We start from the raw sequence: 21391 nt of genomic DNA on the forward strand, positions 1-21391 counted from the left end.
AATTTAGATTTCACGAAATCCTCTCCTTTCAGCAATGGCGGACAAAGTGTCTAAGATGACTCAGAGAATGAAGAGGTGGAAAGAACTTTGACCTGTTCTATGCTCTCCCCACACCCTGCAGCCTCCTCTCTCTGGGCAGGCAACATGCCTGGTTTGCTCTTCACTGAACCCCATTACAGAAGAGGAAGTTGAGGCCCGGAGAGTGTGCAGTAACCATTGTCACTCCACTGGCTATTCAGAGTGCAAGACTCCTGACTTCCTGTCTACGTTCCATTTCCTGCATCCAGAGTCCCTGGAGGATGTGAAGGGCTAGAACCATAATCCAAATAATGATGTTGATACAATGTTAGGGCTAGAAGGAATGTGGTCATCTAGTCCAATTCCCACATTTTTTGGATGAAAAAGTAAGAGAATCAGATAGATTGTGATATTTTTCTGAGATCAGATGCATAGTCAGAGAGAAAGCAGACCCCGGTGGTGTTGTCTCCACCACCAGCAGTAGTCAACACACTTTTTGTGGGGAGACCTGGAAAAGTGAGTCTAGCTCCTGGGATCTCACTGGCTCTTTCATCTCTTTATCTCTCATGGAAGAGTGCCATGTAGGTGACTTAAACTCTAAGTGGAGACAGTAAAATGATTCCAAAGGTCCAAATCCTGACAATCTCCAAGACATTCCTAAATTCCTTGGGTTAAGGATGCCCTACAATTGGCCTTTGGAAAGAAACACACAGTAACCTGCCTCTTACCTCTCCCTGCCTACGGTCTTTCAAACAGTAGAAAGATCTTCTGCCCTAAATTGTGGGTTAAACCTCATAATTATATTCTCAATACTCTGATAGAAAATAGAAATTATGAGGTGGCCATCGGGCATGGCTCCAATATGTCACCTTTTAGGTAAAAGATGAAAATATCCTAGGAGATGAAGAAGGGGAGACTTGCTTTCAGTTGTGATTTTGACTTAACCTATAGTCTACATTTTCTTTCTTGTTTTTGTACACATTACATTTTATTCACTTAACAATGTATTAAGATTATTAATTTATATGCTTAAATCTTTTTCTTTTTTATTTCAATAAATTTAGGGAATACAAATTGAATTCTGTTACATGTTTATATTGTATGGTGGTATAGTCTGGGTTTTCAGTGTACCTATCACCAGAATGGTGTACATTGTACAAACTTAGCAGGGCATTCGGGAACCTTGGTGGGAAAAACATTGAGTAGATTTCATGGGCGTGGCTTTCTAGTTGGGTACTGAAGATCACTCCTGTCACAGCCAAGCTCTTTAGACTCCCTCCCACATTCACTTGCTATCCAGGGTAAGCATATATTTTTGCCACAGTGCCGCTGGAAATTTTAACTCTTTCTCAATGCATTTGCAAGTCCTGCACTTGCATGTCTCTGAAGTGAAGAATAATAACAATAACTGCTACTAAATGAGTTCTACGTATATTCCAGGCACTGGCCTGAGTGCTGTAAATACATTATTCTCAGTCTCACCACAAATACATGCTATCGTTCTTATGATGCTCATCTTATAGAAGATGATTCTGAGAAGTCCAGACATTTCCCAAAAAGCACACAAGTAAATTACAGACAGAGATTACGTCTAACTGTGTCTCAATGGAATCTGGCAATCTTTAAAGATTCCTCTCTTTATTCTTATTCTGGTTTAGAAATCCACCCTTTGGCTGTATCACAAACCTAACTTGAAGGTTTGGAAATGACGCCCACCCTCAGAAGGAAACATTGTTAGGGTTGCAATAACAAGGAACTGGAGAGGGCCAACATGGGGCCAACATGAGACTGTTGTTTTCAGTTGTGCTTTTTACTTAACCTACAGTCTATGTTTTCTCGATAGGAAGAACGGTGAAATTCACATTCCTAGAGTCTCAAACTCATCAGGGCATTTGGGGACCTAGGTGAGATAAGCATTTGAGTAGGTTGAAGAAGATGTTTGAGCAAAGGAAAACTTAGAGATTGAAGCTTGACACTTCTTAATCAGAATAATATTCATATCCAAAAAGTGGAGCAAAAATAAGTACTAACTTTGGGATAGAGTGGGAGAAGGAAACAATAAGATTAAAAAGGTTTTAGAAATACTAAGTAAGATAGAAAGAATGTAGGAGGTGATGAGGGTGATAGTGTGGTTGGCAGGGTGGAGTTTTGGTATAATTTTAAGTGTATATCTAATAAGATTTAAACAAGAGCTGTCAGAGGAGTAGTTTCTAGGTTAGAATAAGGTATATACAGAGACTCAAAGGATCAGAGATTTATTGCTGTCTCCTAACTCCTTGTAAAATATTATATAATTATGTTGACACCCTTCACAATCACATGGAAGTTAATCTTGTCCAGAGTTACTCAACAATCTTGTGACATTGAGATATTGCCCAAGAGAAATTAGCCTTTATGTTTTTGGTGAGGTTAATGATTGAGTCGGTTCATCTGTTAGATTTGTGCAAAAATAGTATTTCTGAATGCAGTACATTTCCCAAATTCTAGTGGTGAATTAAACCCTTATCTTTACCCTATTTGGAATGGGCTTATTTATTCTCAAAGGCAATTAGGGATTGGAATGGGCTAACATGCATTGCAATCTATGAGAGAAAAAATTTGTTTCCTGGGATTCAACTATTAAGAAACATATAAAAGAAATATTATTAGTGTTCACTCTAACCTTGCCAAGCCTCATTACTATTGTAATTACAGTTTTAAAATTATATATCCTTGGCCAACAATGCTCTGAAAATTGCCATTTGCTATAGAGCAATAGATAGATAGCCAAATGTATGCATATGTTCTTATCAGTCTGTCTGTGATATATGCATACTTTATTATTTAATCAAATTTTTATTAATTGAAATATGCCTAGACTTTACAATTTTTAAATACTCATCATCAAACTCCTATCTGGCTATTTGTGGTCCTATTTTTTCGTATTGAACTCTCTTGTAAATTTCAAAATTAACCTAATATTGCAACAATTGGGGGGAAATGCAAAAAAGAGGAAAAAAAAACAAATGTTCTTGCCCCTATTTCTCTCCATTTCTACCAACCATACCTACCCTGCAGTAACCTTCATTGTCTTTTCACCTCTTTGCATAGTAATCAGCTCCGGACTGAGATGAATCCATTAATCTCAATGCACCTGATAATTTTTAAGGCTATTTTGTAGCCACCAGGTAACAGAAATATGTCCCACAAGTCCCAAAAGTTTCCATGTATGTGCATGATGTTCTGAAATTTAACATCAGGGAGGGCCATTTACACTTTAAGAAGCCCTATGAAAGCTTAGATCTCTCTGTCGTGAGATTAGTAGAATATATGAGGAAATAGGTTGATCAGTTTTAATTAAGTCTTCCTCCACTGACAATACAGAGAGTGAGAAGACCAATCCTTCACATGGTTAGAATCTGGACAAAGTCCTAAAAGAGAAACGTTTTATAAATCCTTTGATCTCATCTGTCTTAACCTCTTTGGGTTAGTAATGTGCTTCAATTCGTCCAGAATAGAACATGTCTTTCTTAACACTGCTAAGTAAAGTTGGTCTACACTCATTTTTATATTGGTGATTTATAGTTTTTAATTTTTTAGATAAAAGTTGAAAAATAATGTATCAATCCATGCTACATAAATTTTCGTTTCCTTCTTATTATTGCTTATTTTGTTGCTAAACAATACACTCTCAAATCATTATGCTATACAAAATCAGGTGAATATTTTATTCTTATGCCTTCATATAATTTTCTGTGTTTTCTACAATGAGACTTCTGGGCTTTTTCCCATGACAAAGACTCTTCCTTAATAAGCCTGAAGCATCCATTTGTTCAGAGGCTACAGTAAGATGCAGGTCAACATTTTGTAAATAACTTTATGCTCTGCATTCATGTATCTCCATGAAAGCCTAGAGATGACCACAATGGTAATGAATTTGGTCAGATATTTGGAGAAGAACACGCTTCACACAAGCAATAGTTACTGAGTTCAGTTGAAGATACAAAGCAGTACTTCTGGATTCTTGTACTCTTGGATTATTATGAAGAGTTCAACAATGAGGGAGTACTTAGTATGAGTTGGGATTAAGGATGAGTTGGAAAGGATCAGGAAGAGGAGTCCATAGTCAAGAAAGAAATATGGGCAGAAATCTTTGCCAACCCAGGAGATAACTTTGCTGATCATCATCACATAAGTAAGTAGTTGGCAAACATTTTCTGTAGAGGAGAGTGAGATAGTAGTAAATCATTTAGCCTTTGCTGTCTCTACCACAACTACTCAACTATGCCGTGTTCCAATTAAACTTCATTTACAAAAGCAAGTGGCAGCCGAAGCTGGACTGAGAGCGATAGTTTTCTGACCCCCAACATAAATTATCACAGTTTCCAACTTGGGTGTATGTTTAGAGGGTGACGCCATTAACAGAGAATAAAATAGAAGGAAAGGTAGGTTTCCTCAAAAATAAAAATGGGTTTGGTGTTAATAAATATTTGATTTAATATGACAAATGTTTCCTGAGCATTTCTTGGTGTCAGGGATAAGGAAATAGGTAAAATATGAGTTCTACTCTCAAGGAACTCAAAGTCTATTATATGATGTGATAAGATCATATTATAGTGCCACGGGTTTAAGGAAGTGTTACGTGCTGGAATAAGCCAACAATGAACAGAGGTCCAACCAAGTTTCTCTGTTCCAATCCCTTTAGTCTACAAAACACACTCACGACTCAGTGAGTTGGGCTGAGGAGGTCAAGTTAAGGAAGTTGCCACTGAGTGCTGATAACGTGAAGAAAAGAAGGTTTGATGAGTTTTGCATCACATGGTCAGAAATGTGGTGAAAAAGCCAGACAGATCAAGGCTACACTGTTACCAGCAGCTAAAGTCATGCTTATTATCCCTTTTAGAGGAGTAGAGGAAGTTGGAAATGCAAAAATATTATGGGGATACTGATATTTCAGGTAAGCATATCAACTACTTTAAACAGGATGTGTTCTGTATTCTAGAAATTACCATTGTAGAAAGAGAAAAGGATGTAACCACTTGTTGCCATGTATTATTAATAGTCTTCAATCAGAAGAGTTTATTGACACGTCGATTTTATGATTTTAATGAAGGAAGAGAGTGTACCTACCTCTCCTAAATATCACTATGATTATCTAGTACAATGATTTTTAGTATTCAACAAATGTATAGACCCTTGGAAAATATAATGAAAACTAGAGATAATATTTCCCCCCAAAATGTATGTTTATATATACAAATAAAATGATATGTAAACCCAGAGGACTAAAGATTCATTGGAGCCTAGTGGACCATTATCACCATTGTAGAAAGATGAAGAAACAAACAGAGACTAAGGAATTTGCTTGAGATCACAGACTATAAAGTAGTAGAACTAAGTCTCTGAACATCTGCTTCCTAGTATAATGGAATTCACACACGCCTTCGTGTCCTACCTATAATTTGTGAGAACAGAATGAACTCATTCTTTTATAAAACAACTTCTATGACACTTTAACGGAATCTTTCCCCTCCCCCCCAAAAAATAAGTTCTTTTGTCTTAAATATTGTAAAGACCAAAAAGTGTGTGTTCCTCTTTTCCAAAGATACCCATGTTCTAATCCCCAGAGCCTGTGAATATGTTATCTTCCATGGCAAAAGAGATTTTGCGGATGTGATTAAGCTAATGATTTTGTGATGGGGAGATTATCTTGGATCAACCTGGTGGGCATGATAAAATCACAAGGCCTCCTTATAAGAAGCACACAGGAAGGTCAGATAGAGGAGACAGTAATCTGATGATAGAAGCAGAGATTGGAGAGATGTGGCCACAAGCCAAAGAATACCAGTAGCCTCTAAAACCTGGAAGAGGCAAAGAGCAGATTCTTTGCTGGGGCCTCTAGAAGGATCCAGCCCTGCCAATACCTTAGTGCACTGGGTCTCATTTCAGACCTGCGACCTCCAGAACTGTAAGAGAATACATTTGTGCGGTTGTGAGACATTATGTTTGCGGTGATTTCTTACCATGAGAACCAGAAACTATACAAAAAGTGAAACCAAATGAAGTCATATTATAATCAGATTTTATTTTATTTTTCTCAGCTCTATGAGAGCTTGGAGTCTTGTGTTTCCCACACCTAGCACAGGGCCAGAAACAAAAGAAAAGAAGATGAAGAAGAATTTCCCAGTGTTCATGGTAGTACCATGCACTTTAGAAAGATAAGAGAATTAAAAATGAAGCTAGGGTTTGCTTTGTGTAGGGCTTTAAAAGAGAGAGAGAGAGAAAAGAAAGGGGAAAAAAATGAAGCTAGGCGAACATTTTCACAGGGAGAAAAAGGAAATGTTTAAAAATACTTTGGGGAACTATGAAAATAACTATATCCTATCTGCATGTTTGCACCCAGAAAATGATGACTGCATGCAAGCCATGCAAATTTTGAGGTGAATTTATTAATGAACCAAATTCTTCCCTATTCAAGTCCTTTTGTCATATGATCTTTTATTTATGAAGGAAGTGGTGCAACTTCTGTGCTGTCAAATAAATAACTGTATCTTTCTTCTTCCCCACCTCTGACCATGCCTGCTTTTCTTCTTGGAACAGGACAGCAGAAGAAATCTAAGGAAATCTAAGCGGTGGCAATGGAAAGTGGCTGCAGCCGAGGCCACCACATGCCCGCAAGTTCATGGCCACACCCATTTCTCCTGCCTTTGCACGCCCATACTCCTGGTTTCTTGGACCTTCGGGTTTGGACGGGAGAACGGTGTCAGCTTTGCTGGGCCTCTAGCTTGTAGACGGCAGATCGTGGAACTTCTCAGCCTCCCTGATGGTGTGAGCCAGGCCAGGCCCTCATAATAAATTTCTGTCTGTCTATCTGCCTCTCCTATTGGTTCCGTTTTGCTGGAGGACCCTGACTAATACAAGTGACTATCATAAGGAAAGGGCATTTCAGGAAGGGGGTGAGGTGGGGGAACAAATAAAAACAAATTCATGATGTTATGGAACAAAACACTAGTGGCGTTCTAGAAGCTTCTATTGCAGGAATGGAAGCGTGGGCAGGAAGCGCAGCACAAGATGAGGCAGGAGGAACCAGTAGTCATTTGAGTGTCTATCATCCCATCCGTTGGATAAACCTAGCTTACTGAAGAGCATTCCAGACAGAGAGATCCAAACATTGACAGTAGGGCATTGATTAAGCATACAATGGAATATCAACAGATGACACTGGAGAAGGCCATTTAGTATCAAAGAGAGAGGGGTGGGAAGGGAGGGAGAAGAAGGAAAGAAAGAAGAGGGGATAAAGGAAGAGGGAAGGAGGAAGGGAAGGGAGGGAAGGAGAAAGGGAGGGAAATAAGCAGAAGCCTAATTTACCTGCTTGTCATGGTCTCCCAGCAATTCACATTCACTCTGGTAGCATCAAAATGGACCTCACTGTGAATCTCTGGTATTCTTCCACTCATTCTTTGCAAAACACACTGCTATGGGATGATCCCACAGGCTACTTACTTCCTCTCTCCCTTCCCAACACGACCTCAGTTTCTTTCTAGGCAGCAAGATGTCTCGCCTAGAAAAACAATGCAAGCCCATTCCCCCCACGTTAGGTGCTTACTTCCACGGGAATCAGGTGACTGAATTCTGTGACTTGGGGATGGGACAATGGGCTCTGGGAAATATCTTTTCCTCCATGAAAAAAAATGAAATAGAAGCTCCCTTTTCCGCTGGGATTTTTTTTTTTTTTCTTCCTGCCTTGAGCGTGGTGTGCAAAGATTTTCACAGAGATGGCAGCCATCTCGTAACCAGGCAGCGACAAGTCTATTTTGAGCCCAGAACTGGACGGAATGCAGGGATACTAAAGAAATCGAAGTTGTGGTCCCTGAGCCCAAAGACCCTAGAATACAGGGCGTCAAGACACGAAGACACGAAATGAACTTGAGAACAATTGGGAAGCAACTTACAGTATTACTCAATGCCAAGTAACCAATGGCAGCCCTCCAGAATCCTCTGTTGCTCACTTCGTCCTGCCAATTCTTCCTGCCAATCCTGTTGAACCGATGGGGTTTTTTAGGAAAGATGTGACATTTACAGAAGCTTCTGGTCTCATATTCTTATATTTTTAAAATACATTGCTGACCCCATTCAAACACCAGTAACCACTTTCACTTGGAAGGGAAACACACTATGAAAAAAGCAAGGGGCTGGACATTGGGTTTTCGTCTTGGTAAAGCCACTCCATAGCTGTGGGATAGTGTAAAGGTAACTTAAACATCTGGAGTTTTGGTTCCCTAATTTATAAATTGGGGATCACGATTCATTCAACAAGTATTTAATGAGAACTTAAGAAGCATTGGAGATCATTTTAGGCAACAGAGATATAGCTATAAAAAAAAAAGAGAGAGACCTCATATAACAGAAAGTAGACATGCAATAAACAAATGTATAGTATATCAAGATATACTAATAAGTCCAACAGAAAAACATGAACCAGTGTAAGAAGCATAGAAAATGTGTTCGAGGTGGCCCATCTTTTTGGGCCAAACCAATGTCTGCCTCCCACGTATTGATTTATGATTTTACCTGTAACCCTTGTCTCCCTGAAATGAATAAAATCAAACTGTAACCCAACCACAATGAGTCCACTTGCCCAAGGCTTCTTGGGAGTGGCTCCGGGTCATGGTCCTCAAATTTGGCTCAGAATAAATCTCTTTAAAATAAAGAGAGAGAGAGAGAGAGAGAGAGAGAAGAAAATATGGGAGGTAAGTACGGAGTCTGTTCATTTATATGGAGTAGTCAATAAAATCTCCTTGATAATAAGCTTGCATTTCCTTTCCAGTGTTAATCAGGCCAAAAACAGCTCTGAATCTTGCAGGCCTTCTTCATGACCTTTTCGTGACTTTGGGGTATTTCTTGCCAGTACTCATTTGTCATTACTGTCTCTTGAATAACTGTCCTGTGAATTTTTAAATTGAAAGAACTTTCCAGAAGTCTGACACTCAAGCAAGAGTGAAGGGTGAATAGGTATAGTAGAAATTGTAGAATAAACACTAACTGTGGTTTTGATAGGCAGAATAATGGCCCTCCTATAATACGATTATCTAAATACTAATCCCAGGGACCTAAGAACATGTTACTTACATGGCAAAAGGGACTTGGCAGATGCAATTAAGGTAAGAACACCGAGATGGGGAGATTATTCTAGATTATCCAGGTAGACCCACTGTCATCAGAAGGGTCCTCCTAACAGGGATGCAGGAAGGTCAGAGTCGGAGAAGAGGAGATGAAAGAAGTAGAGGTTGGAGTGATGTGGCCACAAGCCAAGGAATGCAGGCAGTCTCTAACATCTGGGAAGGACAAGCAAGAAGCAGCCTGTCCCCTCAGAGTCCCCAGGAGGAATGCGCAGCCCCTGCTAGCCTTTTGATTTTAGCCCCCAAAGACCCATTTCCAGACTCAGAAGTCTGCAGAACGGTAAGATAACATCAATACATTTGCATTGCATTAAGTCGGTGGCAATTTGCTGTAGCAGCAATAGGAAATGAATACAGTAATATAGTAAAAACAGCCCTAGACTAGAGATCTGTCGCCATCCAGCCCCTACCACAGGTAGATTAATTGTGCAATCTCAGGAAGATCACTCTACCTCAGTTTCCTTTCCTGTAAAGTCAAATTATACCTGCCTCTCTGTGTTGTCATGGAGACAGATAGGGTTATTCACATGGGCACTTTGTAAAGTGCTTCATGGCATGCGAATGTTAGGTGTAAAACTTTGGCTTAACGTTTCCTCCCGGAGAGGGACAACTGGAATAAAGGCATCTGTCCTTAGCACTCTGGCCACATAATGCCATAACCACTCCTGTCATTAAGATATTGTTTTAGGAGTGCCCTGGTGGGGGGGAGGGCGGGGAGGCCACCCAGCAGCTCCCTTGTCACAACCTTCTCTCCATCAGCCCAAATGAACATCACTAGTTGACTGCCCAAGAGCCAAGACACAACCTCAGAATCCTTCTTAACCCACCTCCAGGAAGTAGCTATCAATCAGAGCCTGCCGACAGATACTCGGTTAATAACATTTCTTTTTGTGTCATTTTGCACCATCTACATGGGCTGCTGACCCCACGACACACTCCCCATTCAGTGGAGCAGTAGCTCGGCGGGGATGATTTCCAAAGCCACCCAAGCCCAGGAGGGTGGGAGGGGGTTGGGGGGCGCGAACACCGCCAGCAGCGCCATCTGCAGACACGCGGGACACTGCACGCTTTGCAACGCACAATGAAACACGGGGCGACCTCCTCGTTTCCAGCTCCTCCCTGCACGTGGCTCCGCTGGAAACCGTGCGCCTGCCCGAGTCTGGGCTCAGCGGGGGGAGCCGGGTGACCTGTGGGGGGAGGAGGAGGAGGCCAGGGCCAGAGTCCCCGCCGGGCCCCCAGCCTCTGCCCCCATCCCTTCCGAGCTTCCCACCTGCCGCTGGGCTGCTTGCAGCAGGGGCACGACCCGGCCGGCCGCCACCCGGCTCCCCCCGGGCCGGCGCTGCCTCACTTTCCCCCCCAGGACCGGGAGGCGGGGGAGGGGGAGGGTCGGAGGGGGCGGGGCTTGGCGTCCTGCTGTCGCCGCCGCCGCCGCCGTGGTTGCTGCTGTCGCTGCTGCTGTCGCTGCAGCTGCCGCCTCTCTGCTCCGCGCGCGCGGGCCGGGTCGCCCGCACCGTGGCCCTGCGCCCGGCGGCGGCTTGCAGCCCTGCGGCGGCGGCGGCGGCGGGGACAGTCCCCGCGCCCGGTGGGGGGTGCCCGCCCGCAGCCGCGCGCCGCCTCTGCTCTCCGCACGGTGGTTTCGCCTCCCGACCGCGCCGGGCTCGCCCGGGGGGACCCCGCGGGGCGCGGGCCGGCGGGAGCCAGCGGCGTGGCGCCCAGGGGACAGCCCGCGCCCGCGATGCGCGACGGGAAGCCCCGGCCACAGCGCAGGCGGTGGGGACAGCCGGGCGACCGCAGGTAGGCGACGCCCCCCTCCGCACCCCACCCCCTCCCCGCGCGCCACCTCCAGCCTGCTGGGGTAGGGGGCGGGTCTGAGCGTGGCGAGAGGTAGGGGACCGCTCGGGTCCCGCGTCGTGCCCGAGGATCCTTTGCCTGTTGCTCCTCCGGTCCCCGCCCCGTCCTGCGCGCCAGGTGGGGCCGCCCGTCCCTCCCGCAGGTGCTCCGCGCTCTGCAAGGTCATCGCTCCTTTAGGCTCCGGCTTTGAAGGTAAAAGGAGAGAAAGACGCTTGCCTGCCTGCCTTTGGGGGGGGGGCGGAGGTGGGAGGGCTGCGGGCATTGATAATCCACCTTATTACCCAGTAGGGTCTACACCCTCTGCGAATATCCGGATAGGTGTGTGTGTGTGTGTGTGTGCGCGCGCGCGCGTGTGTATGTCTGTGTTTGACATTTTTATCTTTTTCTTATGCTTCTTCCCTTTAAGATGAAAACACTATAGTCATATATAATGCGTGTGCATTTATATGCGTGCGTGTGTATACACACACACACACACACATAGACACCTGCATGCATATAGTTTTTCTTGCGGGAGGCAGAAAGACGAGGAAGGGCGGGTAGAGGTTGCTAGAAGGAAATCACCACGGTAGAGACCTGTTCGGTGGTAGAGGTGAACTTTGGAACCACACTGGGCCAGGCTGGAGGCTAGAGGAGACACAGGGCTCTTTGGAGATGGGTTTGTAGAAAACGCCCGAAGACTGTCAATCAAATAGCGCAGCCGGTCGCCACGCTACCCAGGCAGATGGAAAGGAGGTAGGCAAGACTGCAGACACGACAATGGACAGGGAACGAGGGGGGCGGGAGGGCCACTTAATAAACACTGGTAAGTGAGTTCTGGTGCTGGGAGGGTAGCAGGTCCAGGTTAGATTCAAAGGGCCTTCCGGAGGGACACTGGGAGAAATCCAGGCTTGGGGTGTAGGTGGTTCAAGGTTAAGACGATGTGGCTGTCCAGAAGGCAGGCGAGATGGACACAGGGAAGGGCTGGGAGGGGGAGGGGAGAAGTGGAGCTCTCAGTCCAGAAGCAGCCACCTTTTTTTTATCAAGGTGTCTTCCTCCCGCTGTGAGAGCCGTACTTGGATTTGTTCCATCTAAATATTTTCCCCAACACATTTGTTAAAGATCCATGAGGGGACCATGTTTTCATTTTGGTTTTGCAAGGAATCTGGGTCACTGGTGGGACTAGAAGGAACTGAAGTGTTTACAACCTCAGCAAGATTTGGGAGAGAGAGAGAGAGTTGATTAAGGCTTAGCTTCATGAAATATTTACACATCTCTTGCGTGGGCTTTTGTTTGCTCTTGTTGGTGCTGCTGCATATTTTACTTTGATAATGCTTTGAGTGTACTTCTCTCGAACGTGCTTATTTTCCAGTTATAAACTATTCTTCCTTTCCCTTTGTGCTCGCCAGTGGCCTGCCCTGAGTAACAATTGTGGGAATAAAGATATATGAGTCACAGCACAAAGGAGAAAATCTTCTCTGTTGCTATCTGCAAAAGACAGGACTTTGCGTTAGAGAATGTTCTTTTGAAATAGAAGCACGAAGAACGTTTTTCTCAAGGTGTTTTTTTTTTTTTTGGTGCATTTCGTTTTGCAAGTTTTTTGTGTGTGTTTAGTAGGGGGAATCAGTTGTTGCTTCATAAACAGAAATGAAAAGGTAGTTATTTGCTATTGCAAGTTATATGTTGTATCACTGGAATCTGTTTTGGAAACAGCAGATCAACTCGTGGGGAGCCATGTACAGTGTGTTCTGGTGTGGGAAGGCTTCGCCTAATCTCGAACTTGACTTTCATGAAAATAATTAGGACAAAATCGCAAGTGCATCAGCTTTCGTATGGGAAGTGTGGGGGACTGAAGTGTCACATGAATCAGATCAGTGTCAACTAGAGGGTGGGGTGGGTTCCAGCAAGCTGTTTTGAGATTTGAGTGCTTTAATTGCCTCCAAAGACTTGCCTAATATGCTTAATTATTTGTTCCTGCAACATTTTCTTAATTATGCCTCGAATAGACTTAAGAGACTATATTAAGATCCAGCCATCCTTCCCTGTTTGGAATTTCCAGTCCCCCAAATCTGCAGCCTCCGGGGAAGTACTGAAATATTTGTCATGGAATCACAAACTCATGAGATATCGGCCTCAGAGAGTGAGGACACATGGTTCTAGTCCCAGCTCACACTTGAGCTCTTTCGGTGGCAGCTGCTTCTGCCCTTTCTGCACTCATTCGTTCATCCATCCATCCATTCATTCATTCACTCGTTCATTCATGCATTCCGCATATGTTTATTCTGAATTGGACACGATCCAAGACTGGGGACTAGAAGAAGGAGCAAGACACAGTCTCAGCCTGCAAAACTGGAGATAGACACTGCCAGGAACAGCTAGTGAAGTACGATGGCCGGGTTCTATGGAGGCCAGGTGTGGCAGCACAAGGAAAGTTGCCCATGGACTTGAAGGATGAGAGGAGCTAGCTTGGGGAAGAGGAGAGGGAAGGGCATTCCTGGCATAGGCACCCAATTTGCAGAGCCTGAGGAAAACAAGTAGCTCTGGGTGGTTGAAAACCAATGTCAGTACATAAAGGTAGAAAGAGGAGGTTGCAGATTGGAGCAGGATCCACCCACAAACTGAAGTCCAGAAGAGCTAATTCATCTGGGCAGTCCACCATTTGATCTGGAGAAGTTGTTACGGATTATTCAGAATGCATCTGGCGAATGCATTCAGATTGAGGCTCTATGTTGTTCGTATCACCCAAGCTCACATCCTTCAAGTATCTTTGAAGAAACCATATTTACCATAATTTGCAAAAGCCTGCTTAAAGCAGAAAAGACCCCATAAGAAAGTCATCCTTTCTCTGAGCCTAAGTTATTTTATCCATGAAATGTCCACCACCTACTCCGCATATTACGAAAATAAAAGAGGCAGAATGAGGAACTAGAGATTTGAGTTTTATAGAAATGAGTTATAAAAATGCAGAGAAACTTATTTGTAGAACAACAGTGCTCAGGGAAAAAGGATGGAAAATATTATATATTCTAAGCACTTAATTGCCCCAGATGACTCCAAAAGGCAAACAGACATCTGATGGTGTGAAAAACTAAATGAACAAACAAGGAACTCAGGAACACGGGCTAACAACAGCCCAAAGTCCACAGAATATTTTTATATTATTTTTTAAATGAGAGAAGTATTTACAGTAATCCATAAGTAATCAATAAGTGTCCTTCTGGAACTGTACTTTTCAAATGAATCCACTGTGAAGTCAGTTTAGTGGGTGTTGTCAGCATTTTTAATTTTGAAAAGTAAAATAGAGGAAAACAGAAGAGTAAGTATTGTTCATGGAACTTCTTGATTGAATATATATTTATATGTACCTGCCTACCAGACTGGGATGTAAAATGTATATCTCATTTGTGCATCATAGTCCAAAAAATCTGAAAGTTTCTGCTTTAAGAAGCTTAGAAAAGATGCTTCCAGTTTGCAAGATGCCAAGAGTAGACTGAGAGATGTGATATATAAGCATTTATGCAATGTTCCGAATAGCAGAATTGCCTGATTGAGAAAGGCAAGATTTACGACTTAGCAAATGCATGGCAGTAAAGTCAGCAAGTAAGATTTTTGGGAACTGAATTAGTCTGAAAAGATTTCAAGGAGGAGGTGGAATTTGAGCTAGTTTATAAAAGATGGATGGATCTGGATGAGCAGTGAGGAAAGTGTGGTGATACAGAAGGAAAAAGCAAAGATGGAGGTGGGCAATGGCAACTGTATTTAAGAATCATTTCGAAAAGAAAAAATGAATATCAAATTGGAAGAAGAGAATTGCAGAAACATTTTTTTTTTTTTTTTTTTTTGAGACAGAGTCTCACTCTGCTGCCCAGGCTAGAGTGCCGTGGCGTCAGCCTAGCTCACAGCAACCTCAAACTCCTGGGCTCAAACAATCCTTCCACCTCAGCCTCCCAAGTAGCTGGGACTACAGGCATGCACCACCATGCCCAGCTCATTTTTTCTATATATTTTTAGTTGGCCAATTAATTTCTTTGTATTTTTAGTAGAGACAGGGCCTCAGTCTTGCTCAGGCTGGTCTTGAACTCCTGACCTTGAGCGATCCTCCTGCCTCAGCTTCCCAGAGTGCTAGGATTACAGGTGTGAGCCACCACGCCCGGCCTTGCAGAAGCATTTTTGTTTAGACTGAAATATTACTCAGTAGTGCTTTTTTTTTTTTTTTTTTGTAGAGACAGAGGTCTCACTATGCTGCCCAGGCTAGACTCAAACTTCTAGGCTCAGTCAATCCTCCCTCCACCCTCTTCAGCCTCTCAAATAGCTGGGACTACAGGTGTGTGCCACCACATCCGGCTAAGAGTTGCTATTTTTTAAGATAAATTTTATTTTGTATATTTCAGGTATATGGTATGATGCTATAAGATACATATACACATATATGTATATATATAGTATAATGGTTACTATAGTAGAACAAAATAATACATTCATCATCTCACATAGTTACCCATTTTCCCTTGCTGGCAGGAGCAGCTATAATCTCCTCATTTAGCAAAAATCCTGACTACAATACACTATTATTAACTATAGTTCTCATGTTCTACATTAGAACTTTAGACTCATTCATCCTACGTATCTGCTACTTTGTAACCTTTGACCTACATCTCCCCATTTCCTCCCCCCCAAGCCTGACAAATCTAACCATTTTTATTCTCCATCTCTGTATATGTGACCTTTTTCTTTGAGTTTCTAATTATTTTTATGCCCAAGATTTCTTTTCCTAGTACTATTACTTTAAGAAAATCTAGCCAGAGTAACCATAGCATCAGAAATCTGTCATCTCCTGCCATCTTTTTCTTTTGCAAATAATTTACTGGTTGAGCCTTGATCAATCGAATTCGATGGTTGAACTGTTGAAATTATAGGATATACCACATTGTGGAATGATTATTTCATTTCTCAGAACACAACTACGGTCATTGCTAGAGAGGGGCAAAGATTATAGTCATAAATTCAGCAAACTCTCTTATTCTTTTCAACAAGTCTCCTTTCATGAGCACATTGTAGATGAAAAAATCCCATACAAAGCACTGACAGCCCCGTGAAGATGAACCAGATCTCTTGGTAGCCTTGAACTCCATAAACAAGGGCACTGGCTGCCATATTTTCTTTCTTTTTTTTCAGTTGTTTTGTGACTTTTTGGTTAAATATCTAAATATTCATATGCATTTCTAGAAATTACACCATTGTGTTTTGCTGTAACCTAATAGTTATGTTGAAGAGACAAAGTCAAAGAAATCTTTACTTGTGTTTCTGATAAACCTTCTTGGTGGGCTTCCTTCAGCTCTTGCTGTATTTCTTCTGGACTAAAACAATCTTGCGATATTGATACTCTTTTGAACAAAACTACACCTTTAACCAGAAGAACAGTGCCAGTTAAAACAGAGATTCATCTGTGTGAATTAGTTGATTTGGAGTGCAGCCAAATACGGAAATTTGGGGGGTTTTTTGTTGTTTTTTTTTTTTTAATAAAGATGACCTGGATTCATTTTTCTTTTCCTCATCATGTTTGGATTAGTGATAATCTAACTGTTTTTGTAGAAAAATTGAGTCTGGAATAAAAAAAAAAACATTTAGAGGCTGCATGTGGATTGAAAAAGACATTTATTGAATTTCACGGGGAAAATATATATACTCTTACAACTTAAATTACTTACTGTCTTGAATGCCAGTGAGAAAAATTTTCACAGCTTTTTAACTGGGTGTTATTGGAGTTGGCAACGCAGTAAAAGCTTTGCTAATTTTTCATATGTGTAATAAGATTATTGGCTCAGTTTAGAAGCTAGCAGCATAATTTGGGACCCAAATTATTATTACTGAGCAGTAATAACTGACCCTAATCCAAATTTTTTTATGAATGGTAACTAAAAGGGTTCCATAGCCAGATTTGGAAACCAGTGCTTAGTTTATGCCTCTGTTTACAAGGACGTAAGTGGTTTCAAATGAGTCCCAAGGAAGTTAATAACTTCCTTGGGACCGTAGTCATTTTTAGATCTGGGGCTAAAATGCAGAATTTCTCTTCCCTCTTCTCCCCTGATTCTTGGCTGAGGGGAGAAGGATTAGGACCAGAAGACAATGTCTGAGAATCAAGAGTACTTGCACACTTTTTCTCCAAAACTGAGAAACAACGCAGTGAACCTTTCTAAATGACAACTCGGTGACCTCATCTCTGTCCACAGGGTCTGATGTGGCAGAAATATTGTGGGCATCAGCTGGATGGTCTGAGACAAGCCAGTTTCTTGGCCTTACATACCAGAGTCGATTTAAAAATGTTCATTCTTGGATCCTAAACAGAGTGGATACCCAAAGCCACCGCTAGAAGATTGGTTTGGTCAGGAGTCACAGCCTTGTCACACCTGCAGAAAACCGAGAAAACACTGAAAAAAAAAACAAACCCAGACGCTGAAAGAGTGAAACCCACAAAGTCACAAGTGTCGCCAGGGACCTCAGCATTGTTGCTAATTCAGGACAGCTGGACAGAGATCTATCTCCAAAGCACCTGAAAAAAAAATCACATTTGCATCTATTAATTTTCTGGAGGAAAAAAAAAAACAAAGAGTTGCAGAGAATTTTTTTTTTTAAGCTTGAATGGCCAATAGTCTATCAAAGTGAGAGTATTTAGTTTATGAGGAATGATCAGATGCTTTATGCTGATAGATACTTGGTTGTTTTTTCAGGGATATTGATTACAAAATAGCATAAAATTAAGCTAACCGTATTGTATCTATGGGAGACTCTTCTCTTTCTTTATAACGTACAACTTCGGTTAAATGAAATGCTAAAGGGAGTAAAGTGTTCATGTTAACTATATTTCCTGAGTAATCGCAGCATAGTTTTTTGCTTCAGTTCTTGTTGACAATTTTTCTAAAATAGAATAGTCTGCAAATGCTATCAGGATTCCGAATTTCATTAATACATCGCCTCTGGGTTTTTTATTCTGAATTATGGCTATGTAGGACAGAGATGCTGAATATAATATAGAATTTTTTTCTTGTTTTTCTTCCCTTCTCATTATACATGCTTTCTCATTATACCCTTTTTAAAAAAAAAATTGTTCAAAAATGCAAAAGACATTTGGTTCATTGTGGGTTCCACTTTGTTGGAGTTTGGTCTTCGCCTTGCCATTACATCATTTCGAAATGTTTGTTCCTCACTCTAAATTAGTGTCTCAGCCCACTGAAAACATGACTTAGAGCTTCATTATTGAAGCAAATCCTCTGCGATTCCTAAGACCTGTTTCTAATTTCTTCTTTCTACGTAGCATTAATCTTTTATTTCTACCTAGTTGTATTGTTCTTTAAGCCTGCCTTTCTTTGCATTGTTCTAGAAATTATTTCTCCTTGAGAAAGGCAGGTAAAGAGGAAGCCACTGGAATTTTAATTGCTCATTAAAATTAAGAATTCAAAATTCTCATAAGAAACTTAGTCAGAGCTAAGGTTAGTAAATGGGGGTACATTTTTGCCCGCATCCTTGGATGAGTAAAAATTGCTGTGACACATGGGTGGGGAATGGTCGTTCTTGTTGTCATGTCGAACATGCTCTGAAAGCAGTCAGCAGAAATCTGTCACCGTCGGGGTCAGGCGCTGAGCTCTGATTCAGTGAGTGACAATACCTTTGCAATCTCCCTTCCCGTGGGTGGATGGTCTACACAAGCAGATTCTCAGAGCAGGAGGAAGCTTTGCCTCAGCATCTGGGACACCCGGTGGACTTCACTTCGCCTCTCTGGACCTCAGGTTTGGGGAATGCAGGTACCAAATCCGAACTGGAAGCTGGCAGTCTGTGATCCCCTCAGGAAAAACCATAGCCTCCAGGTATTTTATTTTTGATGAAGCCAATGTTTAAAGATCAGAAGATGTACTATAAAAATGGAAACCCTAAGTCACGTTCTCTAGGCTGGAGCTAAACAGTAGTATGGGCTACCTCATTTCTTTACTGTGGTCCCTACTTCTTTTTTTTTTTTTTTTTTTTTTTTTTTTTTAAGACAGAGTCTCACTTTGTTGCCCAGGCTAGAGTGAGTGCCGTGGTGTCAGCCTCGCTCACAGCAACCTCAAACTCCTGGGCTCAAGCGATCCTCCTGCCTCAGCCTCCCGAGTAGCTGGGACTACAGGCATGCACCACCAGGCCCGGCTAATTTTTGTATATATTTTCAGTTGGTCAATTAATTTCTTTCTATTTTTAGTAGAGACGGTGTCTCGCTCTTGCTCAGGCTGGTTTTGAACTCCTGACCTCGAGCGATCCTCCTGCCTCGGCCTCCCAGAGTGCTAGGATTACAGGCCTGAGCCACTATGTCCGGCCCCTACTTCTTATCCTCTTCTTGCCATTGAGGCTTGGGTAAGTCACTTGGAACTCAACAGCTTCACTTCATTGTGTGACCTACCCAGAGCCTGTAGGTATTGAGTTCGTGAAGTCTGGACTAGATGTTCTCTCTAAGTACCATCATGCTCTAAAATGCTGTGACTTTTATTTATGAAATTCATATGTCTCTACCATGCAGAGAGATCATTCTACTGAATATAGTTAACTCCCGTGAACCATACTGAATGTCTAAAAAGTTTCCATCATTAGCCAGTTGTGGTGGCTCACGCCTAATCGAGTAGCACTCTGGGAGGCCGAGGCGGGAGGATCGCTCAAGGTCAGGAGTTCGAGACCAGCCTAAGCAAGAGCGAGACCCCGTCTCTACTAAAAATAGAAAGGAATTAATTGGCCAGCTAAAAAATGTATATAGAAAAAATTAGCCAGGCATGGTGGTTCATGCCTGTAGTCCTAGCTATTCGGGAGGCTGAGGCAGGAGAATTGCTTGAGCCCAGGAGTTTGAGGTTGCTGTGAGCGAGGCTGACGCCACGGCACTCTAGCCTGGGCAACAGAGTGAGACTCTGTCTCAAAAAAAAACACAAAGTTTCCATCATCAAAATATGTAGATTCTGTGAAAGTTGAGTGAATACAAATTGAGTTGTCCTGGTCTGTTAGTAAGAGAACAGTGGAATTTTCATCTGTTCGTTTGTCTAGTTGCCCGTGTGACAAATGAAAACTATTAACAGTTTTAACAATAATTTATTTTTTCTTTACTTTAAAGATCAGTGACTAAGATTTTACACTAGATTGCTTTACAGATTTTTTTTTAATGCACCCTGTCTTTATCTTATGTACAACTCTTCACATATCCACCAAACTTGCATGGCTTTCCTGAAAGGCCAAAGCATGTCCCGATCTTTCAAGGAAAGATGCATTCTATCTGAATGCATTCTATGCATTCAAGGAATGGTGCGTTCTATCTGGTAGGCCCAGCAGTAGAGACAAACTGTCAGGGATAATAGCATGGATTCATATCTCAGTTTTTGGCCGTGCCTGTACAACCGAGAGATGGCTCATCTAACAATGACAACAATTGGTTGTGTTTGCAGCCCCTGGCTGAAGCATGTCAGATCGCTGCCCAGTCTGGCCAATTGATGGTGCAGAACTGCTCTGGTCATACAGCTAAAAAATGAGGGGGGCTGCATCAGGGTTGATTCATTTATGCTGCAAATAAAGACAAATGGCCTTTGGAGGGCAGCACGATGGAAAAGTCAGGTGGATCTCCTGAGTCTTCGTAGCTCTCTGAAGTCTCTCTTTCTTTCTCAACTTCTGCTTGCCACTTTCTGTCCTTGATGCGCACATTTTTGCTGCACGCCACCCCCGCACCGTGCCTCCTACTCGACTTCTAAAAACATCCCCTCGCCTAATTATTAATCCTAAATCGTCGGTGCCTCAGCAGCTTTGCTCCAAGAAGACAGTGCTGAGAATAGTATCAGCCAGAGCTCAGAGAGGACACTGTGCCACGCCAACTCTGCGCTCAAGTCTTTGGAGACAGTGGCATTTCCTTATAGAACGACATCCAAGTGTTTAAGTATTGGGTGTCCTGTCAACTGGAATGTATTCACGATAATGTAAAAGACCATAAGCGTTGAAATTCCCTAGGGATAAGGTTATTTCCACCCACCCCCCCTTCCTGGTGATTTCCAAATGACACATATTTAGTGACACTGAAACTTTTATGAAGAAACTATTCTCCAGTTCCTCCGGTGGTTATTTTGATGTCTGAAGCTGCAACATGATAGGTTTTTTTAAAGATCGTCCCTCTGGGGTTTGTAGCCTCTGAATGATGAGTCTAAGTCTCCAAGAGGGATGGTGAAAGTTAATAACCTGAGCTGGACTAGATTGAGGGCATGTCAGTTTATCCTGCTTTGCAAATTCAATAACAGTTTGCCTCCAACTGGAAATAGGCAAGATAGAGAATGTGAAATGCAGTTGTTGGAGGAAGGCCTTGATCTAAGGAAGTTGGATTCCTTGGATCATTC

At 42.4% G+C, this 21391-nt stretch overlaps 1 protein-coding gene across 2 annotated transcripts in view; it reads left to right on the forward strand.

Moving 5' to 3' along the window:
* Positions 1–10747: 10747 nt before the first annotated feature.
* Positions 10748–21391, forward strand: part of GPRIN3 (GPRIN family member 3) — a 57948-nt gene continuing 47304 nt past the window's right edge. Inside the window, exon 1 of one of the 2 annotated variants that reach the window (XM_012774028.3) lies at positions 10748–10970. The gene's annotated coding sequence lies outside the window, so the exon portion shown is untranslated. Of the gene's footprint in view, positions 10971–11055; positions 11220–21391 lie in introns of those variants that run through there. The other variant, XM_012774029.3, reaches the window with a different exon arrangement.

This window comes from Microcebus murinus, chromosome 29 (assembly GCF_040939455.1).
Source record: "Microcebus murinus isolate Inina chromosome 29, M.murinus_Inina_mat1.0, whole genome shotgun sequence".
Taxonomy (NCBI): Eukaryota; Metazoa; Chordata; class Mammalia; order Primates; family Cheirogaleidae; genus Microcebus; species Microcebus murinus.